The 19028-nt window shown below is 45.9% G+C and overlaps 1 non-coding gene across 1 annotated transcript; it reads left to right on the top strand.

Moving 5' to 3' along the window:
- The first annotated feature begins 17209 nt into the window (after window positions 1-17209).
- Window positions 17210-17316, top strand: LOC120668254. Its single transcript, XR_005672351.1, has one exon. It is a non-coding gene; the product is annotated as a small nucleolar RNA R71 (small nucleolar RNA).
- Window positions 17317-19028: the final 1712 nt, after the last annotated feature.

Below are 19028 nucleotides of genomic sequence, written 5' to 3'. Positions count from 1 at the left end.
AATTGGGTCCAAGTTGCCTAGCAATGGAGATCAGTGCACCCGGGCCCAGTCTTTTGGGTGGTTCCGCCACAGTTGGCATCAGAGCTCGCCGACACCTACCTGCGATGCCTAGCAATCAAATCATTCCCCAAGGTTCACTGACTCACATTTCTGTGGAACCGACACTTCATGAACAAGTCATCATGGCACAATTGCATGATAAGAGTGTCTGGATTATCAAACAGAAAGTGCTAGAGTGCGAAAATAAGTACAAGTGTTTCTGTGTGGACCATAAAGGAATTTTGTGATTCGAGGATCGCCTAGTCGATCCCAAGAATCATGAGTTGTGGAAACAAATCTTGGATGAAGCACATCTCTCTAAATTTTCCATTCACCCGGGCAGCACCAAAATGTACCAAGATCTCAGGCAAAATTTTTGGTGGACTCGAATGAAGAGAGAAATTGCTAAATATGTTGTAGAGTGTGACACTTGTCAGAGAGTGAAGGCTAGTCATTTGAAAGTTGCTGGAACTCTCCAACCTCTGCCGATTCCGTCCTGGAAATGGGAAGATATCAGTATGGATTTCATTGTAGGCTTACCCAATACCTCCCAACACCATGATTCCATCTGGGTTATTGTCGACAGACTCACAAAGACAACTCATTTTATTTCAGTGAATACGGAATACCGAGCCAAGAAATATGCTGAAATCTATATCAATCGAATTGTCTGCCTGCACGGTGTACCAAAAACCATTATCGCGGATCGAGGTACTCAGTTTGTGGCACGATTCTGGGAGCAACTCCAAGAGGCTCTCGGAACTAAATTAATTCGAAGTTCAGCTTATCACCCACAAACTGACAGGCAAACCGAAAGGGTGAATCAAATTCTCGAAGACATGCTTCGAGCGTGTGTCATCCATTATGACAAAAATTGGTACAAACGCTTGGCTTTGGCTGAATTCTCCTATAACAATAGCTATCATGCCAGTCTGAAAATGGCACCCTTTGAAGCCTTATATGGTCGACGGTGTTGAAATCCTTTGAATTGGTCACAGACTGGAGAGCGCAAATTATTCGGACCCGAATTAGTGGTCGAAGCTGAGGAGAAAGTGAAAATCATATAGGCAAATCTCCGAGCAGCCCAATCCCGACAAAAGAGTTATTTTGACAAGCGGAGGAAACCTTTGAAATTCAGTGTTGGTGATCACATTTATTTACGAGTCTCACCAAATCAAGGCGTCCAACGCTTCGGAGTCAAAGGCAAGTTAGCACCTCGCTATGTCGGGCCATATGAAATCATTGAAGAATGTGGACCCGTGGCTTATCGACTGCGACTTCCTTCTCAACTCGCAGCCATCCATGATGTTTTCCACATATCTCAACTCAAGAAATGCATCCGATTTCCTACCGAGGTCGTCGGGCAACAGGAAATATTGGTGGAACCCGATCTCTCTTATACTGAATATCCACTCAAAATTTTGGACCAAAAAGAGAGAGGTACTCATCGAAAGGTGATAAAAATGTATAAAATTCAGTGGTCTCATCACACTGAAGAGGAAGCCACCTGGGAGACGGAAGAGTATCTCAATCGACATTATCCGGGTTTTCTAAGCTTCACCCCAGGTATCCTATTCCCGATCTCAATTCAATCATCCAATCTCGGGTCGAGATTCCTTTTAAGGGAGGTAGGCTGTGACACCCCTAGTGTCTGTGCACTAAAATATAGATCACATCACCCAAATAAAATTTAGAGGAAGTGTTGGGAATTAAATTCAAAAAGGAAAGGTCAAATAAAAGCCAAACTATACAATTGGAATTAAAATGGGAAAGAAAAAGGAGTTAAAAACATACTCAAAATCCTATTCAAAAATATGCACAAAAATAAGTTTGGGTTATAAATGGTACCTTAAATGACATGTGCTCATTTGAACTTTGAGCCAAAACCATCAAAAATCAAATAAAAATCAAAGCCCTTTAGTGCAAGTTTGAAAATTTAAAATAGTTCAAAATGTGGGCTTCAAATGAAAATTTACATAAAACAAAAGTTGTAGATCTTGAAAAGTTATGCAAGTTTAATGTTGAAAACTTTTTCATTTGAGCCCCGGAAAATAGAGAAAATTTTATATTACCGAGAGGTCCCTGAGATTTCAGAAATTGCAACAAGGTCCCTATCTCCATCTCCCTCTCTGTTTCCGCCTCCGCTCGCCTGTGCACCGCCGGTGGACCTCGTCCACGGCGCGCCCGCGACCATCTGGGCCCATGGAGGCCTCAAGGGACATCCGCTTGGCCTCACCTCGTGCCTACACGCGTCCCTGGCCCCTTGGCAAAGCGCCACGCCGCCCGCCATGCGCAGCGCCACATCCTCCAGTCGCCACCTCGCCGCCGAGCACATCCCGGCCCAGCCAGACCTTCCCCAGGCGCCATTAGCTTCGCCTCGATGCCTTCTCGCCTATAAATAGGACCACATTGCCCCACCAGACCGCTCCAGCAGCCTCACCCAACCATAGTGAAGCTCTCACGCGTGCTAAATCCCACCGAAACCCACTCAATCGCCGCCGCCCAATCGCGCAGCCGCCGGCGAGCTCAAGGCTCGCCGTGGACCGGCCGATTCCGGCGAAGACCGAGCACGACAACCACCCCAGAAGCTTCCTCACGCTCTCGCGGTGCTCGTGCGCACGACGTTCGACCATCCCGAGCTCTTCTTCCTCCACACCGCTGGTCACCCGAGTTCTGCCGCCGCCATCGACACCGGCAACCTCGATTCCGGCCACCATAGACCTGAACACCGACCTTGGTAGGTAGCTCTCGAACTCCTCTACCCAACGTGCCTCCTAGTTGCAGCCCCAGTAAGCCCTGCCTAGCAGAACACCACCGGCAAGATGCAAAGGCGGAGAAGGCCGGCGAAAGACCTGGCTGCAAGTTTTTCAGAGTTTGGCAGTGAACTTCAAAAATGCATAACAAATCACAAAAAAATCATTAAAATGCAAACTCAACTGGTCTGGAATCCTTATAACCAAATCTACATGTTTTGTTACACCCAAATCTGTAGAAACTCTACCCATTTTAATCTATAAAAAAGAATAGGAAAATACCTAATGTTTATTCTGGATGTTCTGCTCACTGAATGTCCATGATATTTGAATATGTTGATTCTGGTAGAATGTTAGGCTTATGTTAGAAATATGACACCTAGTTGAATCTGTTAACTTGCTTAAACAACCAAGATTCTCAAATCTATTAATCTAATTCATGATTTAATGCTGGAAAACATAAATCACATCTAGCTTTAGAAATTTTCCTGGATGCATGTGTAACTGAAACCTTGCTGATCCTCAAGTTTCAGAAATGTTAGAGTTAGTTTGCTGTATACCATGATTAATGCTTGTTTAAACAACTTAATTCATCATATATAGTTATTATGCCTAGAAACATGTAGATTTATTTCTGGAGTCTTATATTAGCCCTGTAATCATGCCTGCAAAGTTTGAGCCATAGTCACTGAGTCTTGTTTCAGCTAAAAATCATGCTTAGAATATCATGGCTAGGTTTGATATTTTTGTTCTTATTAAATTAGACCAGATTTGATCATGAGTTTTGGACATGTTCTTAATCCAAGTAGACTCTTGCTATAACAAAAACTTCACATGCATCACTGATCATTCTGAACTTTGTATTAATATGCAAGCTCATATACTGTTAAATGCATAATTAATTTATCTTGTAGAGATAATGCTTGTTAATTTTTTTGGAACATGTTTAGATCATATCTAGGTTCTGATAAAATTTTTAGATTTATATCCCTGGTATAACTCTCTGTGGAATTAATATTATTCAATAGCTTGATGATTTTGTTAATTTTATTACCTCTGATGCTTAAGGAAATAAAACCTGCAAATTTTACAGTACAAAGTAAATTCTATATAGATGCTTCTGTAACTTTTGTAGCGCCAGAACCCATGTCAATCATTCTGTACAAATTTGTGAAGTATTTATAGTAATTTGTTTGTATGAATTTTCATGATTAAATGCTCTATGGTTAGATGCTGAAATTTACACAGTAGAAGATAGATTATCTGACCTGTTCTACGTTAAATTTTCATCACTAGCTTATGAGTAGAATTGCTGTTATGAAATTGTGAAAACCTGCTATGCTTTAATGCTAAGAATGAAAACCAACACACCCACTCATTCACGAAGAAACATAATGGCAAATACTACACCATAAATGACTGTCGAGTAAATGAACTCACAAAGATCATCTTTAAGTTATTTTGTTGGACTACAACTTTATCGTGAAGGAAAGAAATCATTTATCATGTTGTAACTCATAATCTTGCATTGCATATAGAAGCGGTTAATCTTGCTGACGGAGAGTACGAGTTGGTTCCCACGGACTCTTGTGTTTCTCAGGAGGTCAATCTGAATTGCACTAACCTAGCTCAAGACCTGGGCCAAGCCCCAGAGGTTTCTCTACCTAACAGTGCCCAAGAAGGCAAGCCCCGGTGCATAATCCCATTATTTTCAGAGTTATTATTCATCTAACTATTCATAATGTGTTGTAATAATTTTATTTCTGCATTTACGTTTTCTAGGCGTGGATCGAAAACCTTAGATGCATGATCCCTAGGTACCTATGTTTGATACCCGAATCTTTTCTAATTGCCCTGCTAAAGAAGTCGAGTGGTTTCCTGCCTCTCGCGAGCATATAGGAATTGACTGACTTTAAATTCCTGCTGAAATATAAGGACAACGGGTGGGGTTGTGTAGTAGTGATACCCTGTTGGTGTAGTAAAAAATAGTTAAGGTCGCAGTGTGTGTGGCTCATCTCGTTAACCATTTGAAAGTACAAGCCACATACCGAGAAATATGGTAATCGGTAAGCTTAAGTATCTGATTGGACCAGCGAGTGGAACATTCTCGCACCCCCTTGGTAGAAGTAGGTTTATTTTTTTGTCCGGACGTACGGGTGCAGAGTGGTCGGACTCTATAGTCGGGGGGGTGTCCCGGATCCACGACCTGGAAAGAAAGGGGAAAAGTAGCGTGGGCGGGAGCGAAGTCGATCCCCATGCGTGTGGTCTAGATTCCCCTAGCTAGGTTGAAATTCGATTCAGAATTGTCCACCTCTCACGGCATGAGACTGCTTAATGTTTTCAGTCACATAGAGTAAAAGGTGGAACAAATGTTGATAATATTGCTGAATGATTAAATGTTTGCTCTACCATGTTTGAGTAGAGATAGTTGTAAAGTTAGAATGGTTAAATCCAACTAGAAACTGGCTAAATAAAATTTGAAAATAGGGATCAACTCTTAGTGGCATTTTTGGCAAAACAAACCCCACAAACCGAAAAGCCTTGCATGTCTAGTTATCGGACTATGTTATATCCGGTGACGGATAAGTCTTGCTGAGTATTAGTATACTCAGCCTTGCTTGTGGCACTGTTTTCAGGTACTAACTTTGAAGATTTGATTGCGAGTCTTACTTGGCCTTGTACTCTACCTCCGAGCTGGTCTGTTGAGTGGGATGGTCCTTCAGCAGGTGCTGACCACCCTCCCGCTGAGTGACGCTTTCGTACGGGCTTTATTGATGCGTCACATCCGTTCGTTAGTTATCTTTTACTGCTTCCGCTGAACAATGAGACTTGAATAATTTGAGTAGTTGAACTCTGTAGTTCTTTACTACTCTGAACTTGGTTTATAATAAATTTATCTTCCGCTGCAATCACTCTGAGATGTATGAGATGTTCTGTGTTGTAATCTCTGGGCTCACCTTCGTGTGAGTGTTGTCTGCGCGATCCTGGAATAGTGTGGCTTTTATCGTGCTTCACTCGAGGAACTACCGGTACATGCCAAGTTGAGTCCGAGTTGCCTAGCAATGGAGATCAGTGCACCCGGGCCCAGTCTTTTGGGTGGTTCCAGCGGAAAAATGCCATTTCAGTGTCCGAAAGAGGAATAGAGGTGGATAAAGCCAAGATTGAGGTCATAGAACAGCTTCCACATCCGGTAAACATTAAGGGCATTCATAGCTTCCTAGGATATGCAGGGTTCTACAGAAGATTCATTAAGGACTTTTCACAAACTGCTAGTCCCCTCACAAACCTGTTAGCTAAGGATGCACCCTTCGAGTTCACCGACGAGTGCTTCAAAGCCTTTAACACTTTGAAGAAGGCACTCGTCTTGGCTCCGATCATCCAACCTCCCGATTGGAGTCTTCCCTTCAAAATAATGTGTGATGCTAGTGATTTTGCTGTTGGGGCGGTCTTAGGCCAAACCAAAGATAAAAAGCATCATGCAATTGCTTACGCTAGCAAAACACTGACTGGAGCACAACTTAATTATGCAACCACAGAGAAGAAGCTCTTGGCAGTTGTCTTTGCTATAGACAAGTTTAGATCTTATCTGTTTGGAGAAAAAGTGATTGTTTATACTGATCATGCAGCTTTAAAATACATGCTCACCAAGAAAGATGCTAAACCGCGCTTAATAAGATGGATTCTCTTACTCCAAGAATTTGACCTGGAAATAAAAGATAAAAAGGGAGTAGAGAATACTGTTGTAGATCATCTATCGCGTATGCAGGTTACTGTTGATGTTTCTTAGTGTCGCCACTAGGAGGGGTTAGTTCCTAGCAACGCCGCCACGGAAATGCCATGTTGGTATGTCTTAACATTTACAGAAAGATCCGCAAGCGCACAGATATACCGTTGTAGTATTTCACCTGGAAGTATTCAGGGTATCGTTATTTATATTTTCCCAAGGGATGGCAAGGTTGTGTAAAGATATTTACTAGTTTCATAACCATGATATTATGAAGTAAGGTGCAGACTACTGACTACACCGGGGTAAGTGATAAATAAAGGATAATCAGGCGTAATGTGACACACACAGAACAACCAACTCTCATGAATAAAGAATAAACAAGCACACCTAAGGTTAGTGGGAGCATAGGTACAGATCATAGTATACTATTCATGTCAACAGATAAGTTACGTCAGTCGCATGCTTAGAGCTGCAGGTGCTTGGAAATTAGGGACATCAGGGAGAATGGCCCGCACTGGACAACATCCAGTCTCGTTTCATCTTTGCATGAACTCCTACACGATACCCGAACGTCGGGGAGTACGCTAACCGAGAAGTAGCTTCCCGGCGGACCGACAGGGCTGTCACCACCTGCGGTCTATCCTAGTCACACCATAAAGCACCATCATATCCGAAGGATCCCGCATACCCGGGCACCATGCCCACATATGAGGTCACTACCCTAGCACCCCGGGGTCCCCCACCCTTTGGATGGACAGGTAAGATGCAAAGGCAAACACGAAAGCACAACGAACTGTATCTTTACCCAGATCATCTAGTCTAAGCAAGCAACTAGCATAACTTGATAAAGCACAGATCAAGGCTAATCAAGCTACGAACATAGCAAGATAACCAAGAACGAACTCAGTATCAATAGCATAACGAAAGTCAGAATACAAAGCCATACTATAGGCCGAGGATTGCTTGCTGACCCCGAGGACGGCTGGATTCACTAAAGAGATGAAGTACTAGCCTAGCTCTACTACCCTAAGGAGTACAAGTCACAAGAGAGTGTGAGAGAGAGGCCTTCAAGTGGTGTGTGTGGTGAGTGGTATGAGATGCTCCTTTTATAGCTCCTTGAGGTCGGTTCCCGCCAAGATAAATATGGAAACATCATCAACCGCCTTCAGGAGGACCAGAACCGCCTTCCCGCCGAAATGCACCTGGACGGACTTCAGGGGGGGTTCGGCCGAACCCCTGGTTCGGCCGGCTCCACCTTGCCGCCTCTGCCCACCATCCTTCTCTGGTACACTGCCTGGTGGGCTCTGATGTTGATACGTCGGTGCCGGGCCTTCGTTGGTCGGTTTGGTCTGTCAGGTGGGCCTCTTTTACATGTGTTACGCAGTACGTGATCTTCTGTGACTTTGTCTGCGTATTCTTCGTGTTTTCTTCTTATTCCACACTTGTGCTCCTGAAAACATAAATCTTCGAAAAGAACTGTGGAGCTAGGTTAGTGATACAAATATGCGAGTAAGAGGTACAGTTTTCCTTCTTTTATAAGTATAGTTGATGGTCATATTTCACACTTAACGACCGTCAAAAACACCCCCAAGCTAGCCTTTTGCTCGTCCCGAGCAAAACAAGGCGTTCGTTGTTGATCGGGAGTTGCTACGATGTTGAATTTCCAACTCATACTTAGGCACAACCAAATGCTTCTTACCTTGATTTTGAATAAATTGGCCTTTGTTCTTACCTCTTACCTAACTCCTATGGAGCTTATAGCTTCACCTCATCCTTGGCGGTTGAGAGTCAGAACGGTATCATAGAGTGCTCATATTTCTTTCTCTTTAGTTCAACCGTCAATCCGGAGGTTTTTTTTATAAAGTTTTCAAAAGAAATTTATAAAGTTCCTCGGATGATCTCTCGGATCGCTCAATGTGTGTAATTCCTTACCAAGGCTTTTTATTATCCTTTTCTTCCTCAACCTATCTCTAATGGCTATTTTTGTGGAGCTGTAGGTATGGAGGATTGAAGGCATACCTGCTTCTCATATTTCGCTAAGTCAAAGACCGGATCCAAAGGAGAAACAAGTCATAAACCATGTTCAAGATGTGCAAGTGTATGGATATATTTTTTTTAGTGGATGGTGTATGAAGTCCTTTCGTATGCACCATCTCTCCTTTTTTCTTTCTTTTTGGATAAGGGGCTATCTTTTTCTTTGCTTCTTGTTTTTGACATGCCTAAGCATGTGGCATACCTTCTTTGGGTATGCATCTTTTTTTTTGACATGCCAAAGCATGTGGCATACCTTTTTTGGGTATGCATCTTTTATTTTCTTTTCGCATAGCCCCATATCCTTGATATATTTTTGAGAGAGAGTGGTGTCATACATGGACATGGAGTTTTATTTTGTGGATGAATGTTTGCTTACTTCTAGTGTAGAAGCATAGCATGTGGTGGAAATGTGTATGTGATCTTGATCATGGGAGTATGAAATGAATCTCACTAAGGGTCACAACAATTTGACAAAGCTCAATAAGATAGCAAGCTGCATATGTGGAAGGTTTTGCAATGAAAACAACATATGGCTTTAGGTAGGAATTTTATATCATCGAGGAACTTTATTATATTTTTGTGTTTTCAAAATTTAAATATTCCTGATATCAAACATCACATAAGAGAAGATCATAGCAACTCTACTTAGCCATATCATAGCTCACAACAACTTAGATTTGGATCATGCTTTTTGCTACCCACAAGTTTCAAGTTTAAGGTTTGAGCATATGAAGGAAATTAACAGAGCAACTATTTATCATCTCAATAAGGAAAACTCACACCATGCTTACTACACATGTTAAAAGAAATATTTTTGGTGTTTTCTAAGTTTTGCAAATTTTTATTTTTTCTAGTTATGCAAATTTTTATGGATTTTCTAATTTTGCAAATTTTTATGGGTTTCATGCAAGGTTATAAAAGCAATAAAGATAAATGATACAAGTTACCTCTCGTGGGGGTCCTCCCCTAAGCTAGCTTCAGGCTCACTACGGCTGGTCGGGGTTGAAACCCGTCCAGCGGTAGTATGCCCTCCACTCCTCCTGTCGCTGCAACTGCAACTACTCTATGTCGTGGAGTCTCTCGCCAGTGTGACGCTACCATGCTTGGGATGTATCGATGTGTTGGTGCAGCGTCTCTTGTATGTTGTCGCTCTGTACCCGTAGCTCACCTAACTGCTGGGTGATGGCACCGAAACCTCGGGACGAAGTCGTTCGTCTGATGAAGTTCGGGGCTCCACTAGAGCTGGAACTAGTGGACCGATGGCCTGGTGCCTGCCGTACCCACTCCTCAGTGCTGGCACTGTGCCATGACGAACCACTGGCCTCATGCTAATGTGAGTGATGTGGCTGCTGAGGTGGTGATGTCGGTTCTACTTCTCTTCTGGTCCTGCTCCTTATCATCCTGCCAGGCAAACCAGAAGATCTATGCCTACGACCTCCTTCTCGTGGGACGAGAGAGATGGTTAACGAATGACAATTATACAAATGGAACTCCGCATTGGGTAGCGGAATCTCATTTGTAAAGCCCAAGTAAAAGAAAATCAAAGAGTCATTCGGGCCTTTATTGAGTGTGTGACCTTGGATCAAATAAGCCTCGTCGATATACACACGGTCGCCCTCAATGAAAGGAATAGAATTCCCCTCTAAGGCACCGATACGTGTAGCGATACGAGTAATCAAAGAAGTGCACTCAATAGGACCCGTCATCTTGAAATTTGAAAGCCATTGCCTAACCAAAGCTTGCGCGAGGGAGATTTTGATCTTGTTGACCATAGCATAGAGTATGAGCAACTCATCGTTGCGCACGGGTCGGACATCATCTCTTGGAAAGAGAGTGATGGTTAACCACTTGTGCATCAACTGAAGAGTTGGATTATGAATGTCGCCGCACTGAGGTGCGAACTTGCCATGGACAACTTGACCCGAAATCTAGCCCCAAAATTCATGACGATTAAAACCGCGGCAAGTTTGATCGAGAGAAATTGGACAGCGTTTGTTGAAATCGAGGTGGCCGGCAAAGGTTTTCCAAGAAAGTAAATAGTCTTTCCCGAAAAGTCAAAAATAAACCCCGTTTTCCACCTCCCGAAGTGTGCAAAGAAATTAGATGGTGAGGAGTCGAGAACCATACTCAACGGGAACGAAGTTATCTCATCCAATTGCATGCCAAATGTTAGAGAAGTCTTCATACATACCTGTTTTGATGAGGAGATCCGGATCGAATGCTCGGGTGTGGATGAAGCTTCGGTTCTTGAGGATGGCGTAGCCTTGTCATTCACGATCATTTCGCAAATCGTGGTACGGGGCATCTTCTGCGTCAATCTCTATGACCCCGGCTTGCGGTTCGGCTTGTGTTTCCTTGTATTGTTCTTCTTCCTCATAGTTGTGAAACCCCGGCCTACAGATAGTACAGGAGAGTTTGAGGATTACTCGGACGAGGCAGAAGAGTTATGTAGATCTGAGTTGAAGAAGTGCTTGAGAGTGCCAGAAGAACAAGCACCATTGAAAGGGTTGGATGCGCAAGAAGATCTGACTTACAACGAGCACCCGGTGAATTTTTTTTTTTGGAGACATCTGAGAGAGTTACTCGGGACAAAAAGACATAGATGTGCAGAATGCAATGGAGTCACCATACCGAGAAGATAAGCTGAGGAAGACCTATCCTGATCCCTTTGCTAGCCAGCCCAGAATCTCGGGACGAGATTCCTGCAAGGGGGTAGGATTTGTAACACCCTAATTTAAATTTCAGCTTTTAATATTAAATTTAATTGGTTTATTTAATTTTCTAGGATTTAATTTGCTTAACCTTGCATTTATAATTTCTTTTAGCTTCATAAAGTAATTAAAATTTATTTTAGGGCTAACATGTGTGTGCATTCATGCCGGTGCATATGTTTTATTTGGTTGAGTGTTAGGGTTGAATTCAAATTTGAATTTGACTTCAAATAGGTTGAGTGTTGTTTGAAAAAGAAAAGAGAAAGGAAAGGCAATAGAAAAGGGGAAGAAAACCCAACCCAACCCAGCAAACCGGCCCAACCCGTTCCCTCCTTCCCTCTTCTCCCCGCGGCCCAGTCCGTCTCCGCAGCCTAGCCCGCCTCCTCCTCCCTTCCCTCTCGCACGGCCCAGCTTGGCCCAGCAGAGAGTCGCTCCCGCATGCCTCCCCGCTCAAGCGACAGCCCGCGCCCGCGCGCGTGCGTCCCCGACTGTCCCCCTCCTCCCCGCGTCCCTAGCCGGTCCCACAGTTCAGCCATAGCCGCGCCCTCACGTGGACACGCGCCTGCACACGCCCTCTCCCCCAGCGACCCCGGGCCCGCTTGCCAGCGACCTTCGCCCACGCGCCCGCGCTTTCCCTCCCGTGTCGCTGACGCCGTGGCCCCACTTGTCATCCCCTTTCCCCTTCTTCCCCGCCGTGACGCCCGCGCCTCTGCTCCGCTCCCCAGCACCGCGACCCCACTGTCCCGTGGCCCCGCTCCACCCCGCGCTCGTGCATGGACCCCCTGGCCAGCCCCGAGCACCCCCTCCTCCTTCTAGAAGCGCCACACTAGGGACGGGATCGCCGAGATCCATTATCCCCGCGCTGCACCAACCCGCCCGCGATCTCCGCGCTACGCCAGCCGGGCACGCACGCCGAGATTAGCGGGCCTAACTTCTTTAACTCCACCCCGCACCCCCTGCGCATCCCATCCACGCCGCATCCACAGCCCTAGCCACGAGAGCATCACCGGCGCCGTCGTCTTCCGCCAGGAGCGCCGCCGCAGGTGAGCTCGGAGCTCACCACGATTTCTCGCCGCCATTGATGGTCTGGCCGCCCTGAACCTCGTAGCTTCTCTGCAGGAGTAGCATGAGTCGAGCCGCGGGATCCAGACGCCCGGAGCTCCACTGCAATAGCCTCCTCCTCGAGCGCCGCCGAGACTTGCCGCCGGACATTACCGTCGTCGACTCTACGCGTCACCCCGGCCTGATTCAAGCCTCGGTGAGCACCATCCCAATGTCCTCTATCTTTTGCGCTAGATCTTAGGGCCAGTGGCACACTCTAGGAACCAGAGCGCCGGCACGCCGGTGCAGCGCCGCCGCGGCACCGCGAACTCGCCGTGGCGAGCCCCACATAGCCCCGCAGACGCCCTAGTTTCCCTTACAAATGCTTCACGCACGCACGCAGACCCATTAGCACCCAGAGCTGAGGTCAGGACGGCACGCACGCGCGCACACCGGCGAACCCCGCCGCGCAGGGCCGCCACCATCGCAGCACGCGCCGCCGCGGACCACCCCGAGGCCCGCAAAGACCCCAGGTGGGCTACGCGTGTCTCGTAGTCCACCCCAGACCCAAGTCCGGGTCGATTCGACCCCCGGACGGCCAAATTTGGCCAAGTCCGGCGCTGCCCCACCGCGGGACGCCTGTTCCGGCAAGCCGCACCGCCGCCCGCGCGCCCAAATGACCCCGGCCGTCCAATCCCAGATCTGCAGCTCAGATCTGTTCGGCCCGAGGTCAACTAACCCAGATAACGGTCAGCGCCCGCTACTTTGCAAAAGAGACCCTGGGTTTCCCTAGATTCAACCCGCGGTCCAGCTTTATTCAAAACTAATTCCAGATCGGCCCAAAACTTTGCACGGACCCCCTAAGTTTTCTCAGATTAGAACCCGCCGTCTAGACCTGCTGTTTTTGCATGTTAGACCCTAGAACTAATGTTAATTAAATATAGGTCCCTGGTTTTTGCAGAAAACCCCTGGAAAGTTAGTTTTTCTTGCAGAAAAGCCCCTAGATCTTGTTTGAAGCCTAATTTTCGCGTTCTAGCTCTGTTTTAGGCATCCTTTATGTCCACGCGATCGTTGTAACGCGTAGAATAGTTTTATCTTAGTTTTGTTTGCTGTTTTTATGTATTGTTGTACTGTTTCTTAGTGTTTGCCTTTGTTTGCATGTATGTGTATGTGCTGGACTTGTTTTGGCGTTGAGATCGTGAGTAGACGTTGATCCTTCAGAGGAGTACCAGCACCAGGAGCCATCTTCACAGTAGTTTGAGCAGCAGGAGAACTTTGAGGAAGGCAAGTATAACATGAACAACACCTATCACTTTAAATACATTTTCATACTGCATTTTAATAATGTATGCCTATAAGGACTTTCCTAGCCACTTTATATCCTTTATATATATATACCTTGGGTTGCATTTTGGTTAGTTGTGCTAGGTTGCTGCGCTATAACACACTTGGTCCTTTTTAATTAATTTGATTAATGGTATATGCAACTTAATTCTGGGAGTGGCCCGTTTGAGGGGCTCACGTCTCGTTAAAAATTGGTTTTTGTTAGAAATATGGTTTAGGGGGCCAGCACGGTGCTTACTGCTGGGTTGGCCACTCTCCATAAGGACCGGTTCAAAGAGTGACAACCTAGGACAACAGCGCTACCACAAGACTGGAATGGGACGGTCTTGGCTTACTAATTAGGTCATTTTGGTTCGGGAGTAACTTACCGACGGGGCAAGAGGGGGGTCGAGCTTCAATGGTCCCTACACTACGAGGCTTGGTATGTGTACCCCCTCGAGGTGGGCACCATCGTTGCATTGCCTGAATCCTTAGCGGTTACCCCTTACCAACGTGGTCCTTTGTAACAGCCTCGTAGTGAGTTTGCTAGTCATCTCACCTAAGGAAGTGTGATGAACAACTAGCGTAGCTCACGACTTGTGGGTAAAGATGTGCAACCTCTGTAGAGTGTAAAACTGGTATACTAGCCGTGCTCACGGTCATGAGCGGCCCAGATCCTCCTTTTGAATAGTGGGGTTCTCTTCCTTTAATTAGGAGGGTTTCCCCGGGTGGTTGGTTTGGTTTGGTTCTCAGTAGCATCATAATTAATTCTGATTAATTTTTATGTAACTGGGGTATGGTAACTCATCAACTTGTAGTAAATAGCTTTAATAAATTTTTTGCCAAGATTAAAAGCTAATGCAGTTGAGTCAGCCAACCTTAGAGCCTCATAGTTTGTGTTATACTTGTTGAGTACAAGTTGTGTACTCACACTTGCCTTCTCTACTCTTTTTCCTCTTGTCCTTTTTGGGGATACTCTACTGCTGCTCAGTTCCTGCCGACGCGAGGGAGTTTACCCAGAGCTACCAGGAGTACGAGGACTTCTAGGCGTTCATCTCCCAGTCGACGTCCCTGTGGCGCCCCGCTTCCGAGAGTTCCTCGTATATGTTTTTACGCTTCCGCTGTCTCAGACATTTTGTCATTAATGTAATAAATAACATTCGTACTCGTTTTATTATATCTTTTTACGTGATATGTGCTGTGATATATTGTTCATTCTGTTGTATATACGTGTGACTTGATCCTGGCACGTATATGATTGTTCGGTTTATGTGCTTTTATAAACCGGGTGTTACAATAATCCAGCGTGCTTGGTGTAGGCATAGGTTCGGGTGTGTACGAGCTTGATCCGCCCCGAGAACGGGATGAACTTCCACTCGTCATCTTCTTCAATGCACCGGAGACCTTCCGTCCTAAGCCTTTCATGATGGAGCAAAGCAAAAGACGTGCAACTCGAAATGGGTTACGTTAGTGAAACCAAAATGAAAGTTCTTACCCGCGAGTTGTTCCTTCTTTCATGCAGCAAAGAAATGAGAAAGAGAGGTCTCTTGAAATCAAATCTTGAGCAAAAATCCAATGAAAACCCAAGAGCAAAGTTTGAGAGAGTTTGAGAGGGAGTGAGTGAATGAGAGTTGAGTGTGAGAGCTCAACACCCACTTCTCGGCCTCTATTTAAAGAGAGAATGGCCGGGCACAATGGCTAGGAGCAAAGCACAATGATCACTAGCCGTTGGATAAAAATGGCAGGGAGCCGTTGCCAGGTGGGGTCGGCCGACCCTAGGGTTTGGTCGGCCCCCCTGTAGGCCCACTGGCTGACAGCCAGGGCCCAGGGGCTCCTTAACGGCTATAATTTTTGAAATTTTGGGTGCCCGGCCAAACTTTGCTTCGAAAAGATGTTCAAATTTATTTTCCAAAGAATTTTCATGCTTGGAAATATTTTTGGATTTTTGTGAAAAATGGAAAAGTGCTAGAAAAGTTTCTAGCATGCATGGGTGTTTTGAAAATTCAAATATGCAGTGGGAAAATCGATAAAGTCGAGAAAAGTAAAATGGTGGAAAAGTAAATATGAGATACGTACCGATTTACCTTCGGCAAGGACTCGTCGTTTTGAGTCTGACGAGCGGGACCTTTCTTCTGCTGTGATTACCACTGCTCGGCTCGTTCTGGAGAATTGGACGAGGACGAGCTTGCGATCTTATGCCACACCTTCATTCCACGTCTTCTCTTGGATCGTGTGGTCGTAGGTCTTGATGGTGGGGATTCTGGTTCACCCCAAAGTGCCTGCCCTTCGTCATCCTGTCGGTTCAGGATGCGCTGCTCTTCCCTTTGTTTGAATCTGAAGAACATGTTCTCCTTTCCAACGTGGAAGTGGATTTCTCCTCTTCCTATGTCGATCCTTGCTCTGGCGGCCCTCAGGAATGGTCACCCAAGGATGAGCTCAATTCCGAGGTCGCCTTCTATATCCATGACCACAAAGTCTGCAAGGACGAAGGAGTCTCGCACGCGGACCAGGACATTCTTGACTATCCCCTCGGGATACCGGATTGTAGAGTCTGCGAGCTGCACACACATATATGTTGGGGAGAGAGTAGAGTATAAGAGTTTCTCATATATTACCATGGGCATAATGTTGACACTGGCCCCCAGGTCGCAGAGAGCATGCTTATAGTATTGATCGAAGATTGAGCAGCTGATCATGGGGACCCCTGGATCTTCTTGAATTGCTGCTACCAGGCCATCCCAAGTGTCATTCTTTGGGGGATTGTACCTTCCTATATGGTTAGTTCGAGAAGTCTGCCGGGGAAGGTTGCCCCACCCGGTAGACACTATATTTGCAGTTTCAACGGGAGATTCGGGTTGCCCCGGAATCTTTCCGGACTCAGAAACAGGAACAGCAGCAGCGATTTGAGCCAATTGTGTTTCTATCATTTTGTTGAAACTTAATTGATTTTTAATTGTAGACGAAAGAGTTTCAACTTTTGCATTTATACTTTCCAAAATTTTATCATTGGCAGCAAGCTTTTTATTTAAAGATTCGTTTATTTTAGCTTGGCCAAAGACTAGATCTTTCAAGGAGGGTTGGTTCGAATTAAAATTCAAATTGAAACTTGAGTTGAAATTCTTACCTCCTCCTTGGAATGGTGGGCGTGCTTGACCCCACCCCTGGTCTCCTTGTGGACGGAACCCGGTGTTGTTGTTGTTGATGTAGGCTGCGTCTTCTCAGGTCTCGGGGCAGTCATTCCCCGAGTGTCCACAGTCGCCACAAACCTCGCATGTTAAGTACGAGTTCATGGCATGGATGGGAACAGACATCTGTGGCCGGTTCCCTTCATCGAATTTCTTTAGTAGGAGGTCCAGCTTGTTGGTGAGCATGTCCGTCTCCTTGACGGTATGCATTCTGCCCTTCGTTCTAGGCTAGAAACGCTCCTTGTTCCACCCTGGTTGGAGACCATCTTTTCAATTAAGGCCGTAGCCTTGGCAATTGTAAGGTCCAGATAGGCTCCTCCAGCTGCAGCATCAAGATGGGCTCTGGATGTTGTCGTTAGCCCGTTGTAGAAGTTTTGGAGCACGAGCCACTCGTCCATCCCATGATGAGGACAGGCGATTATGTATTCTTGGAGTCTCTCCCAAGCTTCTGGGATGGATTCCACCCCTTTCTGCAGGAAACTTGAAATTCTTTCACGTAGGGCATTTGTTTTGCCCAACGGGAAGAATTTGGCGAGGAACGCCGTGGAACATTTGTCCCATGTGCTGATGGCTTCCTTATTCTGATAAAACCAATGTTTCGCCTTCCCCAGGAGGGAGAATGGAAACAGACGAAGCCTAATGGCATCAGCCGTAACGCCTCGTATGGTTACGGTCTTGCATAACTCCAGAAAGTTCTGGAGATGGGCGTTGGCGTCCTCATTCGGCTTGCCACAGAATGGGCTAGCCTGCACCATGTTAATGAGGCTGGACTTCAGCTCAAAGTTCACATCCCCAACATGAACATTAGGTCCAGTTGCCACATTGGTAGCTAAAGGGATGGAGAAGTCGCGGAGAGTCTTCTCGGCCATGGGTTCGGTGATCGTTGATGGTGCTTGGGAAGTTGGATCGCTTGTCAGCGAGAGTGGAGGAGGGATGACGCGAGGTCGGACCCTTCTCACAAGCTTCTCGGGATTTTCAACAAAGTTTATCGGCAATGAGAAACCAGACATACATTACCCTGTTTTCATCCAATCAGGAGAAAACAAAAAGATAAACACATTAGCCTGTATAAGCAGTAGCTACCTCTTACTCAGATTGCCATGTTTATGTGCTTAGTAAAATCTTTACACATAGTGCCATCCCCGGCAACGGCGGCAAAAATGCTTGTTGATGTTTCTTAGCGTCGCCACTAGGAGGGGTTAGTCCTAGCAACGCCGCCATGGAAATGTCATGTTGGTATGTCTTAACGTTTACAGAAAGATCCGCAAGCACACGGATATACCATTGTAGCATTTCACCCGGAAGTATTCAGGGTATCGTTATTTATATTTTCCCAAGGGATGGCAAGGTTGTGTAAAGATATTTACAAGTTCCATAACTATGACATTATGAAGTAAGGTGCAGACTACTGACTACACAGGGGTAAGTGATAAATAAAGGATAATCAGGGGTAATGTGATATACACAGAACAACCAACTCTCATGAATAAAGAATAAACAAGCACACCTAAGGTTAGTGGGAGCATAGGTACAGATCGTAGTATACTATTCATGTCAGCAGATAAGTTACGTCAGCCGTATGCATAGAGCTGCAGGTGCTGGGAAATTAGGGACATCAGGGAGAATGACCAGCACTGGAGAACATCCAGACCCGTTTAATCTTTGCATGAACTCCTACACGATACCCGAACGTCGGGGAGTACGCTAACCGAGAAGCAGCTTCCCGGCGGACCGACAGGGCTAGCACCACCTGCGGTCTACCCTAGTCACACCATGGAGCACCATCATATCTGAAGGATCCTGCATACCCGGGCACCATGCCCGCATATGAGGTCACTACCCTAGCACCCCTTGGTCCCCCACCCTTCGGATGGACAAGTAAGATGCTAAGGGAAGCCCGAAAGCACAACGAACCGATATCCTTACCCAGATCATCGGGTCTAAGCAAGCAACTAGTATAACTTGATAAAGCACAGATCAAGGCTAAACAAGCTACGAACATAGCAAGATAACCAAGAACGAACTCAGTATGAATAGCATAACGAAAGTCGAAATACAAAGCCATACCAGAGGACGAGGATTGCTCGCCAACCCCGATGACGACTAGATTTGCTAAAGAGATGAAGTACTAGCCTAGCTCCACTACCCAAAGGAGTACAAGTCACAAGAGAGAGTGTGAGAGAGAGGCCTTCAAGTGGTGTGTGTGGTGAGTGGT

Source organism: Panicum virgatum, chromosome 3N (genome assembly GCF_016808335.1).
Source record: "Panicum virgatum strain AP13 chromosome 3N, P.virgatum_v5, whole genome shotgun sequence".
Lineage (NCBI taxonomy): Eukaryota > Viridiplantae > Streptophyta > Magnoliopsida > Poales > Poaceae > Panicum > Panicum virgatum.
The sequence above is the reverse complement of the archived record's forward strand: the minus strand, read 5'-3'. Positions and strand labels throughout refer to the sequence as shown.